Source organism: Spinacia oleracea, chromosome 3, assembly GCF_020520425.1.
Source record: "Spinacia oleracea cultivar Varoflay chromosome 3, BTI_SOV_V1, whole genome shotgun sequence".
Lineage (NCBI taxonomy): Eukaryota > Viridiplantae > Streptophyta > Magnoliopsida > Caryophyllales > Amaranthaceae > Spinacia > Spinacia oleracea.
The window spans coordinates 36,163,145-36,173,418 of NC_079489.1; the positions used below are offsets into that span (position 1 = coordinate 36,163,145).

Genomic DNA, 10,274 nt, shown 5'->3' on the forward strand with positions numbered 1-10,274 from the left:
TTCCCTATGACTGATTTTTTCAAAACTTTGGACTACCTTAGGCGTAATCAAGTTGCTCTCCGGAAATTCATTACCTTATGCTGGACTATTTGGAAGGAAAGGAATGCCTTAGTTTTCTCCAACACCAAACTTTCTCCTTGTCGCTGCTATTTCAAAGCACTTAACACCTTTAAAGAATGGGAGCTTAGACTCCAGATTGACTCACATCAACTTAGAGGTACCCATTTTAACACTCATCATCCTTCCACCTCTCAACCAACCACCTCGCAACCCATCTTTGTTCAGTGGTTCCCACCCCCACCTGTCGCCTTCAAGCTTAACTTCGACGGGTCACGTAAAGATTCGTCAGCAGCAGGTGGCATCATCATCAGAGACAACAATGGGAAAGCAATCATCGCCAAATCTTTTAATCTGGGGAACTCTCAAGTCTACATGGCAGAAGCCCTTGCTCTACATAAGGGTATCCAAGAGGCCATCAGTCTTGGCATCAAAGACATCTACATTGAAGGTGACAACCTACTTGTGATCAACTCGCTAAAAGGAACCTGGAACCCCCCTTGGAAGCTCCAAAACATTATTCAAGACAGCAGGACTCTTCTTTAGCAATTTCACTCTACCCATATCAAGCATATCTTCCGAGAAGCAAATAGAGCAGCAGATTGGATAGCTAATGTAGGTCATCTTATTATTGAACCAATGTGTATTACCCCGAACTCTAGCCCAAACTTAGAAAATATTGTTCAGAGTGATCGCTTAGGTTTCACCCTTGTGCGAAGGGGAACCTAAGTTCTTTTTTCTTACCTTATAAAAAAAATAAAAAAAAGAAGTAAAAACTGATGTATATACAGTGCTACACTTAGGGCCGTAACCCTGACCAGAATAAACCGGTCCACACTTGATTCAGTGACCGAAGTTTGATATTTCAAGATTTGGAGACCGGATCGATTATGCTTGGACCGGACTCAAACAGGACCGAACACACCCGTTTGGACCGCTTGTAGACTTATCTCAACACCCAAAAAAAAAAATTCAACCATATATGGTAAAAACGAAAATATATACGAAGCATATAATTATGATCCATTGAAAACCACACCCTGAAATGAGAACTAGGAACCAAACTTGGCCCTTAAATCATCATAATCGGAAGGTCCAAATAATTCTCATGTTATTAATGGCATTTTCGTAATTATGCAACTTTTCAAACCAGTTCTGGTTTCCTCACTTTAAATGAAATTTCATTTTTAAAAATAATTTCATTATGTTACTAGTTTTTCATTTACTTTTACTATAAAATTAACCTAAACTCTCCCTATCATTTTCTAGGTTTTATTCTCTTGGTCGCTGTAGGTCGTAATTAAAACACCGCCTTGGTATCATATAAGTTAAGCAATTTAACCAATTAGTTAAGAAATAAAACCAATTAGTTAAGCAATATAACGAATTAGTTAAGCACCGGAACTAATTACTTAAGTACTAGAACTAATTAGTTAAGCAATGAAACCAATTAGTTAAGTAATGAAACCAACTAGTTAAGCAATCAAAGTGGTCTTTTCGAAAAGGCGGCCTTACACAAAAGTTGTTGTACTTTTAAGGATTAATGTGATTTTTCCAGTAAAAGTTAAAAAAAAATTAAGTATAAGAAGTTTCACATTTTGGTTATTTGCTTTTGAGTTACGATTTACTTGAATGGATTTTTGCTTTAATTTTAAGGGGCGAAATTGGTTGGTTCTCACTGGAACCTGGTCATATATATATATATATATATATATATATATATATATATATATATATATATATATATATATATATATATATATATATACATATATATGTATATATAGTCGTTGGACCAGGTTCTGGTGAGAACCTACCTTATAATAAGAACCTTTGATAGTCGTTGGATTAAAAAAAACAGACAGCTGAGATTAAATCTCACGAATTTGGTTGCGCGGTTACTTTCTCTATCTACCTCACAAGAAATGATAGTTTCTCTCTTCGGTTTCCTTCTGGTTCGTCGAAATTTCGTCAACAATTTCCCAAAGTCGATCTCCAATATGCATTTTCTCTCTCCAATTCTTCAAATTATTATGAGTTGTTTAACTTCTGACTCGAATCTACAAATCGATTTCAAAATCGGACCCTACATTGTATCATTTGGTGAATTTGCTGCCAATTTTCTCAAATTTAAAGGTAAACATGCGATTTTTTTTCGATTTACATGTATTTGATTTCTTAAATTTTGATTGCGGACTAAATTTGAGCCTACGCGTTAAAATTTTGTTTCTTAAATTTTGTTCTAATTTTGAAGGTTGATACGAACAACTTTTCAGTAAATGTTTCTGTGATTTGTCACAGTTGAATTAGTCAAGATTGTTGTTTAATTTCGTGATTCCATTCCAAATTTCTCAAATATAGAGGTAAATGCTACCAGTTTAGTTCAATTAGATTTTTAGGTTTTTAATTACTTCAATTTTCATTGCTAATTTTAACATTTAGAAATTAATTCTTGCTTTATTCTTCTCCATTCAGACTGTCTGGCACTCGTGATTTTCGCAGGTGCATGCTTAAACGGTGAATCTTGTTGTCCCACTGATATTCCAAAAAGACAAACGCAACATGTTTTACATATGGTCAAACAGATAGAAACATCATATTTTGAATGTTGAGCTGCAATACATACTACGTTTACACCATAAGCAGGCCAAAAATCCCTATAGTTTATGTGCAGTTTAAGCACATAAACTGATCTAAATAGATAGTTTAAACAACTTGTTAAGTGTGCAGTCCGTTTAGGGGGTTAGGGTGTTGTGATCGCTCTGTGAATCAATTAGCTAGATTAAAAATGTATTAAACTAAATAAAATTTAACAAAAGCAAACTTAATCTTTCTTGAAGTAAACTAAACCTCCAGATGATAAAGCCTTTTGTTAGTGTTTGTTGTGTTTTGTGTGGATGGGTTTCCCACTTGTACTTACATTTTGTTGTGCTTTGCTGCTATCTCTTTTTGCTTGTGTTGTTGCTTTTTGTGTGGATGGTAACTAAAAGTAACTAAAAATGAGCAAAAGCAAACGCATTCCCTTCTAGACTAAACTAAGTCTCTATAGAATTAGACGAATTCTATTGTTTCAGTGATCATTCTGTCCAATGCTTCAATTTTGCTGCCATTGTCCGACCAACGACCTCTTTTTGAGTCAGGACAAGTCTGTTATCATATATTACTCCTTCTCTCTTCATCAAGTATGTAGGTTGTCTGATGTGGAGTTTCTCATAGTTTTTTCCCTCTTATTTTAAAAAGTAGATTGAAATCTGGTAAAAGTAAATCAATTAATCTGAAACAAGTTGGGAATTCATAAAACCCTTGATTCAATTTTAAAGTACACTGAAATATTGGGGTAGATTGATTCCACTTGAATGTAGATGTTGTTTTGTTTAAAGTAAATCAGATGTTTTATACATTTTTTTATGTTTCTTCTTCTATTATCAATACTGGTTCTGCTTATATAATAGTTATTTAACTATGTGTCTGTTTTTTGAGCTATTAAGTCGATTTTTTTAGTGAATTTCAGTGCTTTTATAGAATGTTGAGTGACATTATTTACTGCAAATAACGGGTGGTATAAGATAAGCAGAAATAGGAGGAAGCAAAAAGGAATTTTTTAAACTAAACTTGTGCAAAAGTAAACTAAATTTCTCTAAAAGTAAACTATATAACTTGAAAAATGTTGATAGACGGATGTAACGTTTTGTGATTGTTGCTCTGCCTGCTTCTACTCTTTTCTGTTCAGTGTAAGAAAAATCTTTGTAGATGAGTGGGCATAGATCAGCCTGTAATTTCTGAATCTTCGCACTATACAGAAGATCCAGGACCTTAAAGTATGGTTGAGTTCCAGTAGAATGAAGTGCAAGAAAGAGAAATTATATAAGCGTTTGCCATAAATGGCATTTCTTTAGGTTGGGATGCATTGTGGACTGACAGTGTTCATGCCGATCTGTGATGTTTTGGTGTTGCAGACCGATCTAAATTGGGTAATCTTGTCTACTGGTTTGAGTCTTGAAGGAGTTGTGTTTGGTTTAGAGAAATTGCATGTGTAGAGCTTGGTTATCATATTTCACTTTCATGTATCTTAATTTTTAGTTATCTGACTCCAAAGTAAAGCAAAAACTGGAAAAGGTAAATAGAAATTATCCAAAAGTAAACAGTATATGAGCAGGTTCTAGTTGGTAGGGTATTTTGTTAATAGATGTGCTTAAACCTATTAGCTCAAATGGTAGAGCACTATGCAGATGCATAGGGGATGTAGGTTCGATCCCTACATAGGTTATCTCTAATGGTAATTTTTAAAAAACTCAAAAGTAAATACAAGAAACTCCAAAGTAAATAAAAGAAATTTAAAAGTAAACAAAACAATCTTATAATATACTAGCCTTATACAACAAAACACCGTGATTTAATATTTTTCATGCATGACATCCTAGGAGGATCTAATCCTACCGCCAAAGCAATCACTTGTATTGTAACCAAGTCTGTTGTTAGTGCGCAAGTCCCGTTTGCTAAGCTCAATGGTGAAATCCTCCCTAATAACAATATCTCCTTCCTCACCGAACTTGGTGGTGTCAACTCTAATGCAACCACTACAAAAAAAACACGGCACATATTGACGCTTTTTTTTTGCCATATATCGACGTTTAATGGCGTCGAAATTTTGGATTTCGACGCTTCAATGAAGCGTCGAAATATTAACGGTCACTATTTTTTGATGCTTTACTGCGTCACTTTTTGTTCAAATTTAAAAGGCTTTACATGTCACTATTTGTCATATTTTGACGCGTTTAATGGTCGAAATATTTCGACGCTATGTATGGTCACTATATCCCACATTTTCGCGCAACCCAAAAGTGAATTTCGACTCTTTTCTCTGTGGATTTATGTGGTTACACTCTCGCCTCACGAAACCGCGAAACATATTTCGACTCTTCCAAGCGTCACAATTTCAAACTTCTTTTTTTAGTTTTAGTAGCAATTTATAACAATTACAATTTTCACTAAAAATATATATTTATTACAGATGAATGGACAATCAACTTTAAAAATTAATGTAATACATCATCATAAACAACGTAACTCATTCCAATTTATACGTACTTGGCGATAATATAGTTTACAAAAGGTGCTAACACCCATGCATCTCCACTGTCTAATATAACTGAAATACAAACAATATTTTGAAACAAAAACAACTTCCTAACATCATTTCTTCTACATTAATCAAGATAGTCGAAAACTGAATAAGAACTAATTAAGGGAGTACATCCTCATGCTAGCTTAACTTGAAGATAACTTGCTAGATAACTTGCTGTTCTCTTTATCTATGTTTTACCATTACCACTTGAATCATCAATAATCTGCAAAGAAAATACAATATCTCAAATATATCTTCTTTGGTAAATAAGCAATCTATTACCCAAAAAGCGAAACATTGTTTGTACAACTTTAGGCAAACACCAAACATCAACCATAGAAAAAGGAAACTAGCCGACAAAGCTAAATAAAATAACAAAATAAAAGAAACCAACAAATGCCTCACGAGGGCCTAAGCTTTAAAAACAAACTGAAAGCCAAACACCAGAACCCTTTCAGCACTATTGTAATCCCCCGTAATTTTGTACATTTTGTTTATATATTTTAACGTATATTAATATATTTAAATATAACTTACGGACTTTAGAAATGAATATGTAATTAAAATATAATTATTTTATTTCATTCTGAATACTTTTAATGATTTATGAAATCAAAATGTATTTTTGAATTTTACGTTAAAACGAATTAGAATTTCGAAATCACGTTCTATTGAAATTAGAAAGCAAATCCTATTCAGTTTTGGATTCGAATCATAAAAGCTAAATCCTAATTCTAGCCCACTTGGGAAAGCCCAACATTAAAATCCAAAGCTCAAAACCCCACCCAAACTATTTTCACGTAAAACACCAAAGCCCTTTCTTCCACTCTATTTCACGTACAACAAACAAGTTCTCAGCCGTTTCTCTTTCTCCTTTCTTCACGACCACCGCGTCCAGCCCAGCCGCCGGACCACCAGTGTTCGTCGCCGCCGGTAAGTTTCCTCCTCATCTCCTCCGTCGTCTCTTCCTCCCTCTCTGTTTTTGTCTTTACTCTCAGCCCTTCGTTTTTGCGCAGCAACACCGCGACCCAGGCCAGCCGACCACCGCACGCAGCCACCGACGATCCCTAACGCCGGTAATCCTTCGATCTCCTTCTTCGTTCCTCTTCTTTTGTTTCGTTCTTGATTTTCGTCCTCCCTCAATTTCGTTCTCTTTCTTTTTTTTCTGTTTCGTTCATGGCTGATTCGTGTTTTGTTTGTGCCGGCAACAACCTCCGGTCGCAGCCACCTCGCCTAGCCGCGCCACCCTGTCCGCCGACCAGCACTCCCCTCTCCCTCTCGAATTGGTTATTTTCTTAAACCCTAAGTAACTAATTATTTTAATTAATTATAGTTGTTAATTTAAATTATGTTCTTGATATTATATTTATAATTTTTATGGGTTGAACATGATTTTCAGATTTGGTTTGAGATTGTAAACGAATTATTTTCAGTTTTGGTTGATTAAAATATAAGTTAGGGCTTAATCATGATTTATTAATTTGGATTATGTTTTCTTGAATTTAAGTTATGGGTTTTGTGATTTAAATTATAAATTTCAGATTATGCAAATTATATAATAAAGTTATTAATTTTCAGATTATCAAATTACTTTGAAATATTAATTTTAATTGTTTAAAGTAGGAAATTCAAGGTTTTTTATGATTGTAAGTCATGGGAGGACGAGTATGGATTATTAAATTTATTGTTTTGATGTACTAGGAACGTAGATTGACCTTGGTGAAGTCTTTAAATGAGTTTGTATTGCTGAAAATTTAAAGTACGATGTTTGCAAAAAGTTTTCAACGAACTTCAATCACTAATTCAATAATTATTATGCTAGGAAATCGAATACTCAAGTTTTGATTTTGGGAAAGGTTCTAAGTATGTTTGGGATGTATTTAGAATGCTTTATTATGGTTGCGAATGATTAGGAATTGATTGGGATTATTTGTTGGTTGTTTTAGGCAGAGAATTCTCTTTAGGCGACTTTTGAAAGTGTTAAAGTGGCCTATCAGTTTGTTTACACAAGGTACGTACATACCTGTGTGCTTGGAATGTGTGTGATTTGTTGAAACCATGTTGAAATTGTTGATGAACTTGATTATGTTGAAATTGTTGATGAACTTGGTTATGTTGAAAGTGCATGTTTAATATTGTTCGATGGACATGTTAAGCATATATGTTTCGTTATGAGAATTATAACATGTTAGTAGATGATTGATGCGAACATGTTGGTTGGGAACATTAGATTATTATATATATTAATTCAGATCGATTGTTCATTGTTCCCTTTTAGCTTTTCACTACTTTATAAGGGCCGAGGACCTTGTTTAGTAAGTTGAAACCTTATACCCATATAGAGGGTTTGATCAGTATTAAAGGAAAGGTTGGATTAATTGGAATAAGTCTTGATTGACATTTCTGTGATCACGTACTTAATTCCAAGATAAAAACAGTGGAGAATAATTGTTGATTGTATGACTTATGTGATTGTTGAGTCATAACAGAGTTTAATTTGTAAATCATGTAAAGTGAAACTGAGTAGCAATAGCTTTAGACTGTGCACGTCTAAAGTGACGGACAATCAGGAGTTGGGGTCATGGGTAGCCTATGGCTTTTTCTGGGGCCGGATTGATCACCGGTTCTATTTTATTCAAAAGTCCCTCGATATCGCAGGTCATTGGGGTTTACGGAGTCGCGCCCGTACCTCGTCTTCCTTAGTGAAGAAGAAGAAGTTTCTAGTAGCAACTCGGTCCATTGACTATTTCAATTAAAATAATGTTATTGTTATAAAAGTCTAGTCCAGTCTAGCCTAGTCTAGTCAAGTGTGATCTTCAAATTAATATGTTTTGTTTGCCTTTACTTATGTTTCATTAGAATCATGTTAGGGTTGTTCGTTTATTAGTATCATGTTAGGATTGTTTTTGTTTTAGTATGTAGTACTCAGCTTTGCTAATTACGTGCTTTGTTTGTGTGTGTTGATCATGGCTATGCCTTATTGATCCTGTGATGACCCATTTTTGGTGAGCAGTCTCTAAGGATCAATAAGCATTGCCCATCTACAGGTTTGAAGATGATGCATCATGGGGATCGGGATTAGAGAGCTTGTATTTAGTTTTGTTTTGCTAAGTGACTTGGTTTGTTAATTTGGACTTTAAACTTGTCGTACTATTTATATTTCCTTATTTTCGTTGATTGGTTTTTGGGATTAAACCTGTAATCGATTATTTATAAACCTAAAGTTAGTTTTATGTTTTCCGCTGCAAAATTCTGAATAAGCCGTTACGTTTTCACACGGGCGATAATGCCTTGATAATTCTCTACGTTTTATATTAAAAGGTTATTTTAGAAAAGAGAGAATTGTCGGGGTGTTACAACTATGCCAACCTTATTACAAGTCACAACACCAACAATAACTCTAAACACTTAGATGTCGAGCAGAAATCAAAAGAGGACAACAATTCAAAGACAACCTCTAACCTACACACACCCGCAACAGAAAAAAGACAAAAAATCCCAGACACATGCAGTCAACAAAGTCACAACAAATGCAGCAACAACAGTTTAGAGAAAAGGAACCAGACTGCATTTATCCATAACCCACCAGTAGAAATCACTCGAAAAGGTGCATGAGATGTATGCAAAGGAGAAAAGATGGTGTGATTATAAGTGTCCTACCAATGCAAGCTGAAGCTGAAAGAATTCTGCAAAATCAAAAGGTGAACTGAAATAAAAACCACATGCCATCAATGGAGTTCACAACAACATTATAGCTTAAGTGAAGCTTGCAAAAGTTAATGTGGCGAGGAAAGAATAGTAGAGTGGCTTACTATGTGTGGGTTAGGTGCAATGTGCAAAAGCATAAATTTATTTTGTGGCTTGTTATGCAGAATAAACTGCAGCTGCAGACATCCTACAGATAACTGCAACTCTGTATAAGCAAGGAATTGTAGACACGGACAAATGTCAGATTTGTGGAACTGAGGCTGAATTGTAGAGGCATCTCTTAGATTAATGTTCTTATGCTCAACAGTGCGTAAAAGAAGTGAAGAATTGGCCTGATATCAGGAAAAGCAAACTTATATTCCTGATATGATTAGATGGGTGAGAAGGAGAAGCAAGTTTTCCCACTGCAGGAAAACAATCATTTGTGAAACCCTTACCGCAGTAGTGTAACATCTGGAAAAAAGGAAATATAGCATATTGGGATAAGAAAGTCCCAATTGTGGATAATATGATTACTGAATTACAATATATTGTGAAGAGTAGAGTAGTGAGAGTTTTAAAGAAAATACATAACATTAATAGAGTATGGGTGGTCTGCTTTGTTTTTACTATGTTGTTTTGGTTCAAATTTAGATGTAATGGCCAACTTGTTGTCCTGTTAGTATATTATTCCCCATATTTGACAAGTTTTATTCTGGAGGAGGTATATAGTTAACTGATCCTCCTATGCAGATGCAACAAGAGATTATGAGATTTTGTGTTTCTCTTTTATGGACTATTGATCTTCCCGTTGTCAGAAAGGTTCTTGATGTTATTCTGCATAATCTATCATTTTTCCTAATAACTAAGATATAAGATAAATGATCTTAAACATGTTTCACTTGGAAAAACATAAAGAAAAAAAAACAATAATTATAGTAAAGGCAACGTACTGTCTAAACATTAATCTTTAACCTCTGCAGGTGATCACGCGCATTGGGGTCGAAGACACTTCCAATAAAACTATAACCCTGAGCAAAATCCGACCAGCTGTTTCAATCTGAAAAGAAATCATCATGTTAGTACAAATTCAATATTCTTCTTAATATCTAGAGTAAGCAGATTCCAGTTTCTAAGTTAACATCATGATAAATTCCAAAAGAGAAAAAAACAATAATCATTTGTGAGGGGGTTGAAAAACACGACGGGGCGCCTCTAAAAGAGTGTACGGCCCGCACGACTTTTCCCCTCTGGATGTGGCAAGCATATTAAGTAAACAAGAACTAACTGTGGGCGTTAGCCTCTTTTTACTAGTCTGTAGGAGTTGCCATTCAGTTTAAGAAAACTGACAAAACCCGGTTATCGTGATATGCTTGGAGTGCAAACATATTTGACTCACAACGGC

General features: G+C 34.7%; 1 long non-coding RNA gene across 1 annotated transcript; it reads left to right on the forward strand.

Moving 5' to 3' along the window:
• Positions 1 to 5,981: 5,981 nt before the first annotated feature.
• Positions 5,982 to 8,415, forward strand: LOC110786991 (uncharacterized). Its single transcript, XR_002532987.2, has 5 exons — positions 5,982 to 6,115; positions 6,199 to 6,258; positions 6,407 to 6,468; positions 7,129 to 7,193; positions 8,196 to 8,415. It is a non-coding gene; the product is annotated as an uncharacterized lncRNA (long non-coding RNA).
• The last annotated feature ends 1,859 nt before the right edge of the window (positions 8,416 to 10,274 follow it).